Source organism: Ornithorhynchus anatinus, chromosome X2, assembly GCF_004115215.2.
Source record: "Ornithorhynchus anatinus isolate Pmale09 chromosome X2, mOrnAna1.pri.v4, whole genome shotgun sequence".
In the NCBI taxonomy this organism is placed as follows: Eukaryota; Metazoa; Chordata; class Mammalia; order Monotremata; family Ornithorhynchidae; genus Ornithorhynchus; species Ornithorhynchus anatinus.
The window spans coordinates 3,563,074-3,582,014 of record NC_041750.1 but is presented as its reverse complement, the minus strand read 5'-3'; the positions used below and the strand labels follow the sequence as shown (position 1 = coordinate 3,582,014).

The 18,941-nt window shown below is 51.3% G+C and overlaps 1 long non-coding RNA gene across 1 annotated transcript; it reads right to left on the bottom strand.

Moving 5' to 3' along the window:
- Positions 1 to 4: 4 nt before the first annotated feature.
- LOC120638109 lies at positions 5 to 18,420 on the bottom strand. Its single transcript, XR_005659594.1, has 3 exons — positions 18,305 to 18,420; positions 5,336 to 5,470; positions 5 to 520 (listed from the first exon to the last, which is right to left on the bottom strand). It is a non-coding gene; the product is annotated as an uncharacterized LOC120638109 (long non-coding RNA).
- Positions 18,421 to 18,941: the final 521 nt, after the last annotated feature.

The window sequence follows — 18,941 nt, the reverse complement described above, 5'->3', positions numbered from 1 at the left end:
CCAACCTAATTAGCTTGGATCTACCCCAGCACTTAGAACGGTGCCTGGCACATAGTAAGCGCTTAAAAATAAATAAAGGAGCTGCCGGTTGAGGGCGGGGGTCTCGGGACCCTCCTCCAGGCACCGGTACTCAATCAATCCCCTCGGTTGGCGTTCAGGCCTCGGGCGGGCCCCTGGAGACCCTGCCATGCAACTGAGCCAGGTCCTCTCTTGTCAATCAATCAGTGGGATTCATCGAGCGCTTCCTGCGTGAGAAACACCGGACTAAACATCTGAGCATTGGCCTAACCCCATCCTCGATTCCGTCTTGGAAATGGAAGGCAGAGCCGGCTTCAGGGTCCCCGCAGAGTAGGGGAGGGAGTCGCCTCTTTCTTCGGCCGAGTCGCGCCCCGATAGAAAACCGGGGAAGGAGGCCCCAGAGGAGGAAACTTGGAAAGCTTGGAAGATCACAGCATGGGGGGGCGTGACGGGGAATGGGGGGAATATATCTACACCGTCGCAGGACGAACTGCACCTGGAACTGGAAATCAAAGATTGATTTATTAGCGCACTGGCGTGGCAGAGATAAGACAGTAAGGACCCTTTTGAACAAGGGAGCCTTTCTCATGGGAACAACTGTGGTGTTTGTCAGTGCTTACTATCTGCCAATCACTGTACTAAGCGCTAGGGATAGATGCAAACTTCACTCCTCTATTGTCAACCCGCTCTCTGAAACTCGACTCGTCTATCTCGCCGCCGAAGTCTCGCCCACAAGAAATGTTTTTGGATGCTTGCCCCCACTGGGTACGTTTTTCAAAACAAAACCTTCTTCAGAGAGTTGAGCAGTCGGTGTCCCGAGATTCACTAACGAAGCATTTCCTCCTCACGTTGAGAAACTGAGTTTCCATTTCACTTTCCAAACAGCAGACAAATTCTCCCCAGCCCTCACCACAAACCATTCCACAACCCAAACGCCACCAGCTCCCTTTCATCAAGGGTTACCCAATGCTTTTGGGGGACGAGCTTCCAAAACCTATTCCATCATGGCCACTGCTCAAACCCAGTCCAACTTTAATATGCACATGGCGTTTGATCTGTCCTTATGTTCTTTAGACACATCTTCCCTTCGAAATATCTCAAGTCCCCAGAGCCTTGTAACCTCCATACACTTTCTTGGGGATGAGCGTTTAGTCAAGCAGAGGCTGATTTGGAGAGTTCCTGGCTCAGAGTTGGTTTGTGTAGTTACACGCTGGTTTTTAGCTCCGACTACCTGACCCTTGGTAAAGTTAATAAGACTAAAAATAATAATAGTATTTGCTAAGCACCTATTACCGAGAAGCAGCGTGGTCTAGTGGGTAGAGCATGGGGCTGGGAGTCAGAAGGATGTGGGCTCTAATTCCAGCTCCACCACTTGTCTGCCGGCTGACCTTGGGCAAGTCACTTCACTTCTCTGGGCCTCATCTGTCCAACGGTGATGAGGACTGTGAATACTATGTGAGACAGGGACTGTGTCCAATCTTCCCCAGCGCTTAGTACAGTGCCTGGCTTATAGTAAGACCTTTACCTATACCATAAAAAAAAGTGTCAAGCACTGCAGTGGACAGAGTACAATCCCTGTCCCTCATGGGACAGTCTAAGAGGGAGCAGGTGTTGGATCCCCATTTTACTGTTGGGGAAACTGAGGTCCAGAGAGGTTGTGACTTACCCAGGGCAAGTGGCGGAGTCAGGATTAGAAGCCAGGCCTCCTGACTCCCAGCTCTGAGCTCTAGTCACTGGGTACGCTACTTCAGTTTTCAGTTTTGTTCCCGAGTGTTATCAAGTTTTCTGGCACTTGGGGTCTCATGTCTCAGGGACTCCGGGCCTATTGTGAAGAAGGAAGTTTTCACACCTATTAAAACCTGACGATCTCAGGCCCACAGGTGGTTTCAGATCAGGGCTATCTCACTCCCATTCTGGTCTAGTGCTGATGCCACTGCTTGGTGAGGGTTGGGGGTCCTGAAAATAATGGGGGTCCTCCCTCCTCCCCCAGGCCAGGTATCAGGGAGCTACTAAGCACCCACGAGAGCACAGCAATACCAAAAAAACCCCACCCCAACCTCTTTATTGCCTGTTTCACACCTGAATGATTAACGTTTCAACACCCCAAATTCACAAATTCCAGAGAAGATTCTCACAGGAATGGCTGAGGGGTAAAAATCAAGAAATTTAAAAAAAAAATACAACTGCTTGAAGAACTGTGGTTGTGGGAGTGGTGTATTCTGGGGGCAAAGTGAGAGGGGTCAAACAGGAACACACCAGTATTCAGTCACCCAGAGTTTAATGGGGGGTCATGTGTGCATTTTTCAAGAGTGTTTTGGCTTCACAGCGTCTCAAACCCAGCACCCTTAAAAGCAGCTCTACAGGTTTTGGGGTCTGGATCAGCCCAGCATCAAGTTCATATTCAGTTGGGTTTGAGTGGGCTTGGACAGTCCCCCGGTTCCCTTCAGCCATCTGAATGAGATTGACTGAACCCAGGCCCTTCTCATCTGGGGGGTCAAGTGAGCCGTTTTCCGATTTCAAGTGAGTTTCCTGGTTCAGCGTCCACTGGCAATGGGAGAAAACCCGATGGAACTGGCCAGGGCCAGGCAGTGCTGGCTGGACTGTTAGAGTTCTGACAGTGTGGAGAGGAGATTTCCCTTTTCAACACTCACACCCCCTTCAATCTGGCAGGCTCTGCATTTCAAATCTAGGAGATCCACCCTGATTTCTCGAGACCGCCGATGGAGCTCCAGAGAACTTTATCTGATGGTTTCACTGCAAACCACAGGCTTTATTTCCCCCAGTCTCTTAACAAGAAGCAGCATGGCCTAATGGGTAGAGCAAAGTCCTGGAAGTCAGAAGATCTGGGGCCTAATCCCAGCTCTGGCCCTTGTCTGCTGTGTGACCTTGGGTAAATCACTTTACTTCTCTGTGCCTCAGTTACTTTAGCTGCAAAAAGGGCATTAAGACTGTGAGTTCCATGTGGGAGACTGACTGCGTCCAACCTGATTACCTTCTATCAACTTAGTACGGTGCCTGACACATAGTAAGTGCTTAAAAAATACCATTAAAAAATAAAAAACAAAACCCGGGTTCTAATCCCGGCTCCGCCATTTGTCTGCTGTGGGACCGCAGGCAAGTCACTTAACTTCTCTGTGCCTTAGTCGCCTCACTTGTAAAATGGGGATTAAGACTGTGAGCCTCATGTGGGACAAGGACTGTGTCCAACGTGACTATCTTGCATCAACCCCAGTGCTTAGTACAGTGTCTGATACACAGTAAGCACTTAAAACATCAGTCTATCAATCAGTGGTATTTACTGAATGCTTACTATGTGCAGAGCACTAAACTAAGCGCTTGGGAGACTCCAAGACGACAGAGTAGGTAGACAAGCTCCCTGTCCATAAGGAGTTTATAGTTTAGAGGGTGAAGCTAATAATCAAAACCGACTAGATTTCCACTCCTAATGAATAATTTGGTATTCACTGTTGAACTGTCTTCTTCTTAAACTGAGACTTCATAATGATATTGCCTTTTTTTATGTTGTCCAGAGTTTCCTATATGCCAAAGCTTTCTTCCGAAGGATGGAGTAGATATAATCAGATTGTGCCCTGCCCGAGCCTAAGAAGTGAGAAGAGTAGGGATCTTGGGCCCATTTTACAGACGGGAAAACTGAAGTCCGAAGAGTGTTTTTTTTTTTCTTTTTTAATGGTATTTGTTAAATGCTTTCACTGGGCCAGAACTGTACTAAGCGCTGCAGTAGGTAGATACCAGCTAATCAGATTGGACACGGTCCATGTCTCCCAGTGGGCTTTATAGCCTTGATCGCCATTATAGATGAGATAACTGAGGTCCAGAGAAGTGAAGTGACTTGCCCAAAATCACACAGCAGACAAGCGGCGGAGCTGGGAATAGAACCCAGCTCCCCTGATTCCCAGGCCCGGACTCTTTCCACTAGGCCACGCTGCCCCTTCGAGATTGAATGTCTTCCCCAAAGTCACCCAGCAGACCCGAGGCGGGGCTGGGATCAGAACCCAGGTCTTCTAAAAAACTCGGAGCATTTTAAACGTACTCAGTAACCACGGCCAAGACAGCTGATTCCTCTTAATGCCCCCAAAGTGAAGAGAGTGCTCTTCTCTGGGGAAATCTGTGCTGTTACTGCATCTCTTTCGGAAGAAAAAAAGGGTAATGGGTAATAATTGGGGGCTACTTATGTAAATAATCTTGCTCTTAATTGTCCTCCTGGAGTCCCGTACAGGCTCCGTAGGGAAATTAGAGGGGGCGAGGAGGGGTCATGACCACATCGTTTGGAGCTTTTAGGGGGTTAAGGGGACCGACTGAGGATGTGCAAGTCTCTGTGCTGAAGATTGGAACTAAAAGCCCCAACCGCCCTTGGGGCGTGGCCTACAGGGACCAGTGACATCATCTGAACACACCAGACCCCTTTTTGACCACCCACAAGTTAGAGACAAACGTGATGTGTCAGGCAGGTGATGCCACATGAGAAGCAGCGTGGCCCGGGGGATAGAGTCCGGTCCTGGGGATCAGAAAGACCCGGGTTCTAATCTGGGCTCTGCCACTTATCTGCCGTGTGACCTTGGGCAAGTCGCTTCACTTCTCTGGGCCTCAGTTCCCTCATCTGTAAAAGGGGGATTAAGACTGTGAGCTCAGGGACTGTGTCCAACCTGATTAGCACGTATCAACCCCACTGCTTAGCAGGGCGCTTGGCACATAGTAAGCACAGAACAGATGCCATTAAAAAAGCACTCATTCGGCTCACTTCCTCCAACTAACTCCACCGATCTTCTACCTCAACCCAACGCAGACACTCCACCGCTCTAACACCAACCTACTCTCTGGACCTTGATCTGAGCCAAACTGACACCACCTCCTTGTTGACATTCTTCCTGGATCCTCTCTCCCTTCATATCTGACAGTCCACCGTTCTCTCCAGCTTCAAAACTTTCCTAAAAGCCCATCTCCTCCAAGAAGCCTTCCCTGACCGAGCTCTTGATTTCTCCTGTCCGCCCTCCCCTTGATTATAAACTTGGCTATGTATCCCTTCACCACGTTGATGCTCACCCAGTTCCACAGTGCTTATGCCAAAATTTTTATGCTCTAGTGTTTCTCCTACCCCTGCTTTATTTCAATATCTGTCTCTCTCTGTAGACTCTCTGTGGGCAGGGATCGCGTTTTCCAACTCTCTAGTACTGGGCTTTCCCAAGCCCTTAGTACAGACGAATACGACCGGCTGATTCACTGACTGATAGACTGGAAGCTCCTTGAGGGCAGGGATTGTGTCTGCTTCCTCCATTGAACTCTCCCAAGCGTTTAGTACCGTGCTCTGAACGCCGCCAAAGTACCACTGAAGACCCTTGTGTCTGGCTGGACGGAGGGATGGCATCCGGGGAAGGAGAAGGGACTCCGCTCTTGAAAAGGTCAAGGAACAGCAGCAGCGAGCGACGTAATCCGCCTGAAATCCCCGGCCACAGAGGGGCGAGAAATTGAATGAACACATAACGCTGATTTACCGCTTGGGTGGCAAAGCAAGTGTCATAGGGGAGTAAACATCTGAGACCCGGGTTGGCGTGGGCGTTGAGGGCCGAGGCGGGGAGAGAAGGCTAGAAGAAACGAGTTAGCAGGAGGTTGGCTGGTGGCCAAAGAGAATAGTTAACAGACTCCTCCAGAAAGCCCCTTCTTTGCATAAGTGCACCGAGTCACGAGGGCTCTTGGGTAAACGGATCAGGGCCCATGGGATTACTCCGGCTCCTCTGAGGGGATCCCCAAGAAAAGGCAACGCTTGGAGCTGGTGGAATGGTTTGGTCACCCTGGGGTGGACGAGAGAGAAAGGGACACCCCCTCCCACCCCCGGAAAGAGAGAAGCTGCAGGAAACTGTCTGCAGGGTGACCTGGGACAAGTCACTTCACTTCTCCGTTCCTCAGTTACCTCATCTGTAAAATGGGGTTTAAGACTGAGCCCCGTGCAACCGTGCTTGGCACATAGTAAGCGCTTAACAAATACCATCATTATTATTATTATGGGAGATAGGGGCTCTGTCCAACCTGATTAGCTTGTATCCACCCCAGAGTTTAGAACAGTACTGAAAACCTAGTAAGCGTTTAACAGTTGCCGTTATTATTATTTAAGCTGGAGAGAAGATATAAGGAAGGGCGAATCCGGGCCAGCTGAGGGGACGGAGGCAGGAGGAATGATTGGGCTAGGAAAACCTAGCCTGCAGAATTGATAATCCCTAAGGGATTTGTTAAGCGCTTACTACACGCCGAGTACTGTGCTAAACGCTGGAGCAGACACAAGATAATCGGGTCGGACACAGCCCCGTCCTACCATGGAGCTTGTGATAGAAGAGGGAGGGAAGACAGGCTTTGAATACCTATTTTGCCGATGAGGATACCGAGAAGACGAGTGACTAGCCCAAGGTCACGTAGCAGGCAAGTGGCGGAGCTGGGGCGAGAAGCCAGGTCCTCAGACTTCCAGGCCCGGGCTCTTTCCACTAGGCCACACCGCTTAGCCTCTCGGGCTCAGAAAAGACGCAGAGACTGAAAACCCAAGAAGGGCACCCGCTGTAGGAGAGCGCAGAATCCTACGACTGCAGAACTCCCGCCCTTTGGGGTGCTAAGCGCTTAGTGTAAGCGCTCAACAAATACGACTGAATGAATCGAATGAATGGGGTCTGTGTCGTTATGGGGTTGGACAGAGAAAGGATGTCCCTTTCTCTCTTGTCCAAGCCAGGGTGACCAAATAACGATAACCAGAATGGGGTTATCTGGAGCTGGGGGGAGGTGGGGGAGGGGGACGTGGTTGGAATCAGTCCATTGGTTTTCTGGGCTGGGTTTGGGGTGGAGGTGGCCGATCTAGGTGTCAGGGGGCATCTTGAAAGAGAAGACCAAGCTTTTCTACCCCCCCCCCCCAGACTGTAATCCCCCTTATGGGCAGGGACCTTGTCCGCTAATTCTGAGACACTGAAATAATTGTGGTACCTGTTTAAGCGTTCACTATGTGCCGAGCACTGGACCCAGCGCTAGGGTGGATACGAGCAAATCCGGCGAGACGCGGTCCCTGTCCCACGCGGGGCTCTCCGCCTCAATCCCCCTTTTCCAGATGAGGTAACCGAGGCCCAGAGAAGTGAAGTGACTGGCCCGAGGTCACATAATAGACAAGTGGCGGAAGCTGCCGACTGGGTGTCCGTCGGCGGGGCTGGAGGACGTGGGGGGGCTCGGGGCATCACACGTCTGAGACTTCACGTTCCCCGGCTGATCACCCCCCTTCTCCGGAGTCCCGTTCAGTGGGCGTGTTAGGGGCTACCTTAGTGCGGGGCTTCTGGCACTGTTACCCCCTTAGCCCTCCCCTCGAGAGGCCCCTTTCCGCAGACCTCGGTCACTGTGACCCGAAGGAGGGAGGTCATTTCTGAGTGGCTTTTTTCTCCTAAATGCTACCAGGCCCAGGGGATGCGTGAATTATTTATGTGAACCATGATGTTTATCCGAGTGTCTTTCCCGAGAACTCCCAGCATGACCCAGAACCATTAATAATAATAATGGTATTTGTTAAGCGCTTACTATGTGCCCACTGTATAAGCAAATCGGGCTGGGCACGGTCCCTGTGCCACGTGGGGATCACATTCTGGAACCCCATTTTACAGATGAGGTAACTGAGGCTCGGAGATGTGAAGTGACTTGCCCAAGGTCACGCAGCAGACGAGTCCACTAAACTGTGCCCCTTAGGGGTGGTATTCCCAGGATCGGGAATGATGATGATGATGACGATGGTATTTGTTAGGCATTTACTATGTGCCAAGCATTAGCCTAAGCGCTGGTATAGATTCAAGTTAATCAGGTTGAACACAGTCCCTGTCCCACATGGGACTGACTCACCCTCAGATTTTATAGATGCCGTAACTGAGGCACAGAGAAGTGAAGTGATTTGCCCAAGGCCACAGTAGACATGGGGCGGCAGTCGGAATTAGAACCCAGATCCTTCTGACTCCCAGGCCCAGGATCTATCCATTAAACCGCACTGCTTCCCAATGTTTTTAAATAATAATAATAATAATGATGGTATTTGTTAAGGGCCTGCCGTGTGCCAAGCACTGTGCTAAGCGCTGGGGTAAATACAAGATAATCACGTGGCGAGTCACTTAACTTCTCTCTGCCTCAGTGACCTCATCTGTCAAATGGGGATTAAATCTCTGAGCCCCACGTGGGACAACCTGATCACTTTGTATCCCCCAGCGCTTAGAACAGTGCTTCGCACATAGTAAGCGCTTAACAAATACCACAATTTATTTTTTTTATGTTGCCCCACGTGGGGCTCACAGTCTCCATCCCCATTTTACAGATGAGGTACCTGAAACACAGAGAAGTTACCTGACTTGCCCAAGGCCACACAGCAGACAAGTGGCGGAGTCAGGATTAGAACCCACGATCTCTGACTCCCAGGCCCGGGCTCTTTCCACTAAGCCTCGCTGCTGTTGAGCATTTACCGTGGGCAGAGCACTGTGCTAGCCATTTGGGAGAGTACAGTTCAAGAGTTGGTAGATGCCATCCTTGCCCTCGAGAAGCTGACGGACTACAGTGCTGAGCACTGTACTAAGCACTTGGGGGAGTGCAGAAGTTAGCAGACATGATCCCCGCCCTTAAAGAGCTTACAGTCTAGGAACTGAACCGAGCTTCTTTCCTGCCCCCTCAAAGCTCACCCCCTTGTAAATATTTTTAATTTCCCTCTCCCTCCCACTCGCTCTCCCTTCCTCACTCTCTCCCTTCCCATTTCCATTCCCCAGTCCTCCTCATTCCTGCCTCTGAGTTATCTTTCCGACATTCCAATTCCCCAGTCTTGGAATGCCCTCCCTCCTCCTCCTTCGCTTTGACAAAACGCATCCTTTCTTTCCATCAAAACCCCCACCTCCTCATGAAGCCTCCGCTGTCTCGCCCTCGCTTTCCCTTCTATTATTCATAATGTTGGTATCTGTTAAGCGTTTACTACGTGCAGAGCACTGTTCTAAGCGCTGGGATAATACAGGGTGATCGGCTAGTCCCGCGTGAGGCTCACAGTCTTAATCCCCGTTTTACAGATGAGGTCACTGAGGCACAGAGAAGTGAAGTGACTGGCCCACAGTCACGCAGCTGACAAGTGGCAGAGTCGGAGTTCGAACCCATGACCTCTGACTCCCAAGCCCGGGCTCTTTCCACTGAGCCACGCTGCTTCTCATCATCACCATCATCATCGTCATTATTATATTTGTTAAGGGCTCGCTAGGCGCCAAGCACCGTTCTGAGCACTGGGAGAGATACGAGTTAATAAGAATAATAATCGCGGGATTTGTTAAGTGCTTACTATGTGCCAGGCACTGTGCTGAGCACTGGGGTGGAAACAGGCCAATCGGGTCGGCCACAGTCCCTGCCCCACATGGGGCTCGCAGTCTCGATCCCCATTTTACGGATGAGGTAACCGAGGCCCAGAGAAGTGAAGTGACCTGGCCGAGGTCACCCAGTAGACAAGTGGCCGAGGTGGGATTAGAACCCGTGACCTTCCCACTCCCGAGCTGGTGCTCCATCCGCTAAATCACGCTGCTTCAGCTTACTCAGGCAGGACGCAGCCCCTGTCCCACATGGGGCTGAGTCCAAGCAGGAGGAAGATCGGGTATGGAACCCCCATTTTTACAGATGGGGAAACTGAGGCCCGGGGAAGTGACGAGCCCAAGGTTGCCCCGTGGACTTGGTCTCCCCTCTCCTTATCTGGATGTTCAAGTAGACCATTCTCTTAGCGGTGGTCTTTCTCTGCTCACCTTTCTCCTCTGCCTGCTTCTCCTACCTTTTAACGCCCGAGACTGCAAAGACCTTGTGTGGAAAGAGCCCGGGCCTGGGAGTCGGGAGACCCGGATTCTAATCCCTGCTCTGCCGCTTGCCTGTTGGGCGGTCTTGGACAAGTCACTTCTCTGGGCCTCAGTTTCCCCATCTGTAAAATGGAGCTTAAATGGCTGTTCTCCTTCCCCCTTAGAGTGTGAGCCCCCATATTAATAATAAGAACGTTGGCATTCGTCTAAGCGCTTCCTATGTGCCGAGCACTGTCCTAAGCGCTGGGGTGGATACAGGGTCATCGGGTTGTCCCACGCGGGGCTCACAGTCTTAATCCCCATTTTCCAGATGAGGCACAGAGAAGCTAAGTGACTTGCCCAAAGTCACCCAGCTGACAAGCGGCAGAGCCGGGATTAGAACCCAGGCCCTCTGACTCCTAGAGCCCGTGCTCTTTCCGCTGAGCCACGCTGCTTACCCCTATTGAGTAAGGATGGGTTCCGGGCTGATCATCTAGTATTTCCCCAAGAGCCCGCCACATAGTAAGCACTTACTCAATAGCACAGTTATTATTAGACACGATTCTTGCAGCAGCAATAACACGGTTTCCTCCAGTTTCTCTGTAACAGCCACAGCTTCTCTGTAACTTTGGCTTTACTCCCGAAGATGGTTGGATGTGATAAGAGCGGAAATGGCTCTCAGAAACAGCTTGGTCTTGTGGAAGGCGATCGGGCTTGGGATTCAGAGGATGTGGCTTTTAATCCTGACTCTGCCTCTTGCCTGCTGCGTGAGCTTGGGCGAGTCATTTCTCGGTACTTCAGTTTCCTCATCTGTCAGACGGGGATTCCGTACCTGTTCCCCTCCCATCCGCATTCAGTGAACGCTCAGTAAATTCCACTGATTGATTCTCTCGGGTTTTTTTATAATGCTATTCATTAAAAGCGTACTCGGCGTGGCTCAGTGGAAAGAGCCCGGGCTTGGGAGTCCGAGGTCTTGGGTTCTAATCCCGGCTCCGCCGCTTGCCAGCTGTGTGACTTTGGGCAAAGCGCTTCACTTCTCTGTGCCTCGGTTCCCTCATGCGTAAAATGGGGATTAAGACTGTGAGCCCCACGTGGGACAACCTGATCACCTTGTATCCCCCAGCGCTTAGAACAGTGCTTTGCACAGAGTAAGCGCTTAACAGATACTACCGTTTTATAGGCCGGGTGCTGTACTAAGAACTGGGACAGGTACAGGATCTTCGGGTTGGACGCAGTCCGTGTCCCACATGGGACTCACAGTCTTCATCCCCATTTAACAGATGAGGGAAATGAGGCCCAGAGAAGTGAAGTGACTGGCCCAAGGTCACTCAGCAGACAAGCGGCGGAGCCGGGAATAGAATTCCCGGGCCCAGGCTCTTTCCACTGGACCAAGCTGCTTCCCGAGGCAAGGAAGGGGCTGTATCCATCCTGCTTATCTTCTGCCCACCCCAGGGCTTGGCACATAGTAAGCGTTTAACAAATACTTCGGCTGTCATTATTATCATTATTAATACTGCTATTATTACTAAGCGCTCTAGCGCTCAGTAAATACGATCGCATGGATGAATGTTTATGGCGTAGTGGATAGAGCACAGGCCTGGGAGTCAGAAGGTCATGGATTCTAATCCCGGCTCGGCCACTTGTCTGCTGTGTGACCTCGGGCAAGTCACTTTACTTCTCTGTTACCTGTAAAGTGGAGATTGAGACGCTGAGCCCCACACAGGACAGGATCTGTGTCCAATCTGCTTTGCTTGCGTCTTCCCCAGCACTTAGTGCGGTGCCGGACACATAGTAAGCGCTTCATCGTGATTATTACTAGTACTAATAATAATAATCACTGCATTACCCAGGAACCGTTCAGGCCCCCTCTCAGAAGGCCCGGGTAGAAAAGGTTTGACGCAACAGGAAGAGGGAAATAAAAATTTTGATTCTTGAGGTCCCCGCTCCTCTCCGTGCAGCCCCCTGAACGGAAGGAGAGACCACTTCCGTTCTAGATGGTGCCGGTGGTGACCACAGCGGGGGCCGGGGCTGAGGCGGGGGCTGGCTAAGACCACCCCAGCGGAAATGGGCTAAGACTCAAAAGAGCAGAAGCCCCCCGGGGAAGACTACAACTTTAAGGCTGCTGGAACACAGCTAAGATGAGCGGATGGAGAAAATCCACTAGCACCCTTAAACGAGGGAAGCAGAGAGGCCTAGTGCCTAGAACACGGGCCGGGGAGTCAGGAGGACCTGGGTTCTAATCCCGGCTCCGCCACCTGTCCGCTGTGTGACCTCGGGCGAGTCACTTCACTTCCCCTGGGCCTCAGTTACCTCATCTGGAAAATGGGGAGCCCCCTGTGGGACGGGGACTGTGACCAACTTGATTCATTTGTATCCACCCTAACACTTAGTACAGGGCCCAGCACACAGTAAGCCCTTAATAAATACTACAGTTATTATTATTATTGTTGTTGCTCAGGATAGAAAGAACATCGATTCTTTTGAAATGTGGTGTTGGACAAGGTGTTTGCAAATACCGTGCAAAAAAAACCAGATGGATTTTGGAGCAGATTACACCAAAGTGGTCTTTGGAAGGCCAAATGACTCGACTTAGATGAGCGTATTTTGGACACACAATCGGGAGGACTAATTCTCTGGAGAAGACGCTAATGCTAGGAAAAGTCCAGGGAAAACGTGGAAGAGGCAGACCGGCAGCTAGATGGACAGAGACCGGAATGACGATAACGGAAGAACCTTTAGAAAGGTTGCGGATGATGGCAGAGGACAGGACGTTCTGGAGAAAGTCTATCCAAGGATAGGAATCGGAAATGACTCGACGGCACTTAATCATAAAAATAAAAAAAATTTGTTATTATTTTAAGCTCCGCCAATCTTCTCCCCCTCCCACGTAGTCTAGACTTCACCCTCGCTATCTCTCTCTCTCGTCTCTCTCTGTCTCTCCCACACACTCTGATTCTACCCCTCTCATCATCGGCATTTATTGATCACCTACTGCGTTGCTGAGCACTGTACTAAACTCTTGGGAAAATGCAATAGAGTTAACGAACACGGTCCCTGCCCTCAAGAAGCTTAAAGACCAGGGAGTACAGAACACCTCACTAAGCACTCGGGAGAAGGTAATAGAGTTATTAGGCATGGTGCCCGGCCTCAAAGAGCTTACAGGCTAGTGAGGCAGACAGGCGCTAAAATAAACTGCAGATAAGGGAGGCTTCCTGGAGGAGATGTGATTTTGGAAGCGCTTTGAACAAAGGTGGCCAGCTCTAAGTGATGAAGGAGAGAGGTCCAAGGAAGGGGGAGGAGGTGAGCAAGAGGTCAACGCTGAGAGAGATGTTAATTCTCTGTCTCTCCCTTTCTCTTTCCCTCTCTTTATCTCCCTTTTTCTTTCACCTTCTGTATCTCTCTTTCCTTCTTTATATCTTTCTCTCATCATCTGTGTCTCTCTCCCCCTCTCTGTTTCTCCTTCCCTCTCTCCGTCTCTGTCTCTCTTTCACCTTCTGTCTCTCTTTCCTTCTCTCTATCTCTCTTTCTCTCCCCTTCTCTCTCATCTTCTGTCTCTCTCCCCCTCCCTATTTCTCTTTCCCTCTCCTGTCATCTCCCTTTCCCTCTCTTTGTGTCTCTCACCTTCTATCTCTCTCTTTCCTTCTCTAAATCTCACTCTCTCCCCTTCCCTCTCACCTCGTTTCTCTCTCCCCCCCGCCCCCCGCATTTTTCTCTCTCTCTCCTTCTGTCATTCATTCATCCATTCAATCGTATATATTGAGCACTTACTACGTGCAGAACACTGTCCTAAGCGCTTGGAATGTACAATTTGGCAACAGATAGAGACAATCCCTGCCCAAGAACGGGCTCGCAGTCTAAATGGGGGAGACAGACGGCAGAACAAAACAGAACAAAACAAAACAAGTAGTCATCTCTCTTTCCGTCTCTCTGCGTGTCTCTGTCTTTCACCTTCTGTCTCTCTCTTTCCCTCTCCAAATTTCTCTTTCTTTCCCCTTCTCTCTCACCTTCTGTCTGTCTGTCTCTCTCTATCCCCCTCCCCGTTTCTCTCTCCCGTCATCTCTCCCTCTCTCTGTGTTTCTCTATCTCTCTTTCATCGTCTCTCTCTCCCTCCCCCAGTCTGTTTCTCTCTTTCCCTCTCTCTCCTTCCGTCATCTCTCTTTTCCTCTCCCTGGCTCTCTCCGGATCTCTCTGGGCCTCTCCCCTCTGCTGGGAGCGACGGACGGCATTCTAGCCCCAAAGCCTTTCTGTTTTGCCAAATGGGGCAGATACAAGCGAATCGGATCGAACGCAGTCCCCGTCTAAGTAAGAGAGAGAACAGGAGAAGCGAGGCACAGAGAAGTGACGTGATTTGCCCAAGGTCACACAGCAGATGAGTGGCAGAGCCGGGATGAGAACCCAGGTCCTCCGACTCCCAGGCCCGGGCTCTTTCCGCTAGGCCACACCGCTTCCCATTATCCAAGCAGGGGCAGGGCTGGATCATCCAATACGGTTTAGCTTGTAAATTTTAGAGGTCACCTGGTCCAGCTCCCTACCTCCAAGCAGATAAACGACTAACCCAGCTCGAAGACGTGCCCGGCTTTATTTCTGCACATTTCTAGGGCCAGACTCTCTACCACGTCCCCCTCTAGATTGTAAACTCGTTGTGGACAGAGAATGTGTCTGTTGTTCTGTTGTACTCTTTCAAGTGCTCAGTACAGTGCTCTGCACACAGTGGGCGCTCAATAAATACAATTGATTGATGGAACTTCCCTTGGCTTCGAGTCCAAAGACTTTCTGAATAATAATGGTCTTTGGCCCTTATTCCGGGCCGACAACAGGTCACGCGTCGTGCTAAGAGCCGAGGCCGATACAAGATAAACCGATCGGACACGGTCTCCGTCCCACACGTTCATTCGGTCCGTCGTATGTACTGAGCGCTTACGGCGTGCAGAGCCCTGTAATGATAATAGTGGCATTTGTAAAGCGCTCACTATGGGCCAGACACTGTACTAAGTGCTTGGGAAAGTACAATATAACAATAAAAAGACACATTCCCTGCCCACAAGGAGCTTCACGGGGGTCACAGTTCAGGAGGGAGGGAGAGCGTGCGTCTTAGCCCCATTATGCAGAGGGGGAAACTGAGACCCAGAGAAGTTAAGCGAGGCTGGAGGCAGAACAAAGACTTAGAATCCAGGCCTCCTGGCTCCCCGGCTCATGCTCTTTCAACTAGGCGTCACTGACCAGAATCAATCAATCAATCCATGGTGTTTCATAATGTTAATAATGTTGATATTTGTTAAGCGCTTACTATGTGCAGAGCACTGTTCTAAGCGCTGGGGGAGAGACAGCGTGATCGGGTTGTCCCACGTGAGGCTCACAGTTTACATCCCCATTTTACAGATGAGGGAACTGAGGCCCAGAGGAGTAAAGTGACTCGCCCACCGTCACCCAGCTGACAGGTGGCAGAGCCGGGATTCGAACCCACGACCTCTGGCTCCCAAGCCCGGGCTCTTTCCACTGAGCCACGCTGTCTATCGAGCTCTTCTTATGTGCGGAGCTCTGTACTAAGCGCTTGGGAGAGTAGGCTACCACAGAATTAGCAGACACATTCCCGGATCACAGTGAGCTTATCTGGGAAATGCTTAAATCCACCCACACTCTGTCCCGCTGCAAGCTAAAGCTGTTCTTATCATACCTGGTATCAAAAAAATCCAACAGAAACCCAAACCGCTGGGTTTTTCCAACTCCACACATGCTCACAGGTAAATTTCACCGTCAGTGAGTGCGTTTTGGTTTTTTTAAAAAAATACGAGAAGCAGCGTGGCCTAGTGGGTTAGAGCCCGGACCTGGGAGTCAGAAGGACCTGGGTTCTAATCCCGGCTCTGGCGTCTGTCTGCTGTGTGACTTTGGGCAAGTTCATTCATTCATTCAATCGTATTTATTGAGCGCTTACTGTGTGCAGAGCACTGTACTAAGCGCTTGGAATGTACAATTCGGCCACAGATAGAGACCATCCCTGCCCAACAACGGGCTCACAGTCTAAAACATGGAGACAGAGAGCAAAACGAAACAAGGAAACAGGCATCGAAAGGATTCAAATAAATACACTTCACTTCTGTGGACCTCAGTTACCTCATCTGTAAAATGGGGATTAAGACTGCGAGCCCTCTGTGCCTCAGTTTCCTCATCCAGAAAATGGGGATTAACTGTGAGCCTCGAGTGGGCCAACCTGTTTACCCTGTATCTCCCCCAGCGCTCAGAACAGTGCTCTGCACATAGTAAGCGCTTAACAAATACCAACATTATTAATATTATTATTTGGGAGAGGGTCTGCGTCCAACCCAATTACTTTGTATCTACCCCAGCGCTCAGTACAGTGCCTGGCACATAGTAAGTACTGCAGCGTGACTCAGTGGAAAGAGTCTGGGCTTGGGAGTCAGAGTTCGTGGGTCCGAATCCCGGCTCTGCCACCTGTCAGCTGGGTGACGGTGGGCGAGTCACTTCACTCCTCTGGGCCTCAGTTCCCTCATCTGTAAAATGGGGATGTAAACTGTGAGCCTCACGTGGGACAACCCGATCACGCTGTCTCTCCCCCAGCGCTTAGAACAGTGCTCTGCACATAGTAAGCGCTTAACAAATACCAACATTATTATTACTGGACAAATACCATTAAAAAAAAGGGGATTCAAAACCTGTTCTCCCTCTTACTTAGACTGTGAGTCCCATGTAGGACCCGATTGTCTTGAATCTACCCCAGCTCTCTGTACAACGCTTGGCACGTAGTAAGCACCTAATCAGTCAGTTTTCTTTATTGAGCACTTACTGGGTGCACGGGACAGTGCAATATAAAAGAGTTGGAAGATACCGCTCTCCCTCCTCATTAGACCGGGAGCCCCTTGTGGGGCAGGGACTGTGCCCCGTCTAAGCCAGCGCTTAGTACGGTGTCTGACACATAGTAAGCGCTTAACAAATACCACAATAATAAGTGCTCAGTGCCATAAATAATAGCAATAATAAACAATAACGACAATGAAGATGATGACAATAATAGAGTTTAACGAATCCCACCATGATTATTATTGTTGTGTGTTGGGGGAGCTACCCCGGCGGGCGTTTAGTACAGTGCTCTGCAAATAGTAGGTGCTCGACCAATACGGTTGGCATGAATGGGTCCCCGCTCCCACCGAGGGTCCCGGGCCGGGTTGGACCGCTGGAGAGCGTCTCCGGCGCCTCTTTTTTGTATCCACCCCAGCGCTTAGTACACTCCCCGGCACCTACTAAGCGCTTACCCATCACTGTTACTATCAGAACGCTCCCGGGAGGAGCCGCCTGGTTCAGTGGTCAGAGCCCGGCCTTGGGAGTCAGAGGACGTGGGTTCTAATCCCGCCCCCGCCACTTGTCTGTGACCTTGGGCAAGCCACTTCTCTTCTCTGGGCCTCACCGTCAAAGGAGGATGAAGACTGTGAGCCCCACGTGGGACGACCCGATCACCTCGGATCACGCCCAGCGCTCAGAACAGCGTTTGGCACATTGTAAGCGCTTGACAAATACCGTAATGGTTAGTGATTGATTCCCGGCGCTCAGAACAGTGTTTAGCACACTGTAAGCGCTTGACAAATACCGTAATCGTTACTGAACTGATCCCGGCGCTCAGAACAGTGTTTGGCACATTGTAAGCGCTTGACAAATACCGTAATGGTTAGTGATTGATTCCCGGCGCTCAGAACAGTGTTTAGCACATTGTAAGCGCTTGACAAATACCGTAATCGTTACTGAACTGATCCCGGCGCTCAGAACAGTGTCTGGCACATCGTAAGCGCTTGACAAATACCGTAATGGTTAGTGATTGATTCCCGGCGCTCAGAACAGTGTTTAGCACATCGTAAGCGCTTGACAAATACCGTAATCGTTACTGAACTGATCCCGGCGCTCAGAACAGTGTCTGGCACATCGTAAGCGCTTGACAAATACCGTAATGGTTAGTGATTGATTCCCGGCGCTCAGAATAGTGTTTAGCACATCGTAAGCGCTTGACAAATACCGTAATCGTTACTAAACTGATCCCGGCGCTCAGAACAGTGTCTGGCACATCGTAAGCGCTTGACAAATACCGTGATGGTTACTAATTGATCCCGGCGCTCAGAACAGTGTCTGGCACATCGTAAGCGCCTGACAAATACCATAACGGTCAGTGATTGATCCCGGCGCTCAGAACAGTGTCTGGCACATCGTAAGCGCTTGACAAATACAATCGATCGATGATCGATCGATCGATCGTGTCCCCCCCACCCCCAGACCAAACCCCTTCGATCCCTCCAGACACCGGGTTGGTCCCCCTTGTTTCCCCACCGAAGGACGCCCCCTGCCCCCAAACCGCCCCTCCCTCCCTGGGGGAGGGCTCCCCGGGGGGAGGTGACCTAGCTGGGGGGGAGGGGGTCCGTCCGAGGGTCCTGCAGCCGACCTCGGGCGGGGGGTCCGGCCTGCGGGGGGGCTTTTACCTGGGGCGGGGGGCGGGGGCTGGTGTGACGGCCGGACTGGCCCTGCCTTCCGCGCAGGCCGAGAGATGCTCGTTGTGCTGGTGAGTAAAGAGAGAAAGGAAATAAAAAGAGAGAGAGAGAGAGAGAGACCCCTCCCCTGCCCTCCCCTCCCTTCTCCCACCCCCGGCTTCCTTTCCTCTCAGTGCTGCCGCTCACACACTCACACTCACACTCCTCTCTCCGTCACACACACACACACACACACACTCACACAGGGCAGGACCTGCCCGTGACATCCCATGTGAGTCAGGGTAGCCGAAGGGGGAGGGGCCCGGCCCCGGTCCTCCCCCTCCACTTGGGACCCCGCCGCGCGCCTCGGGAGTCAGAGGTCGTGGGTTCGAATCCCCGCTGGGGGCCAGTCGCTTCCCTTCTCGGGGCCTCAGCGACCTCATCTGGAAAATGGGGATGAAGACTGGGAGCCTCACGGGGGACGACCTCATGACCCCGTATCTCCTCCGGCGCTTAGAACAGTGCTCTGCACAGAGTAAGCGCTTAACAAATAACCACGTTATTATTATCCCGCCTCCCCCTTTCCCAAGAACAACAACTTGCGGAGGTCGTGAAGCGCCTACTACGCGGCAGGCGCCGGGGTCGTGGG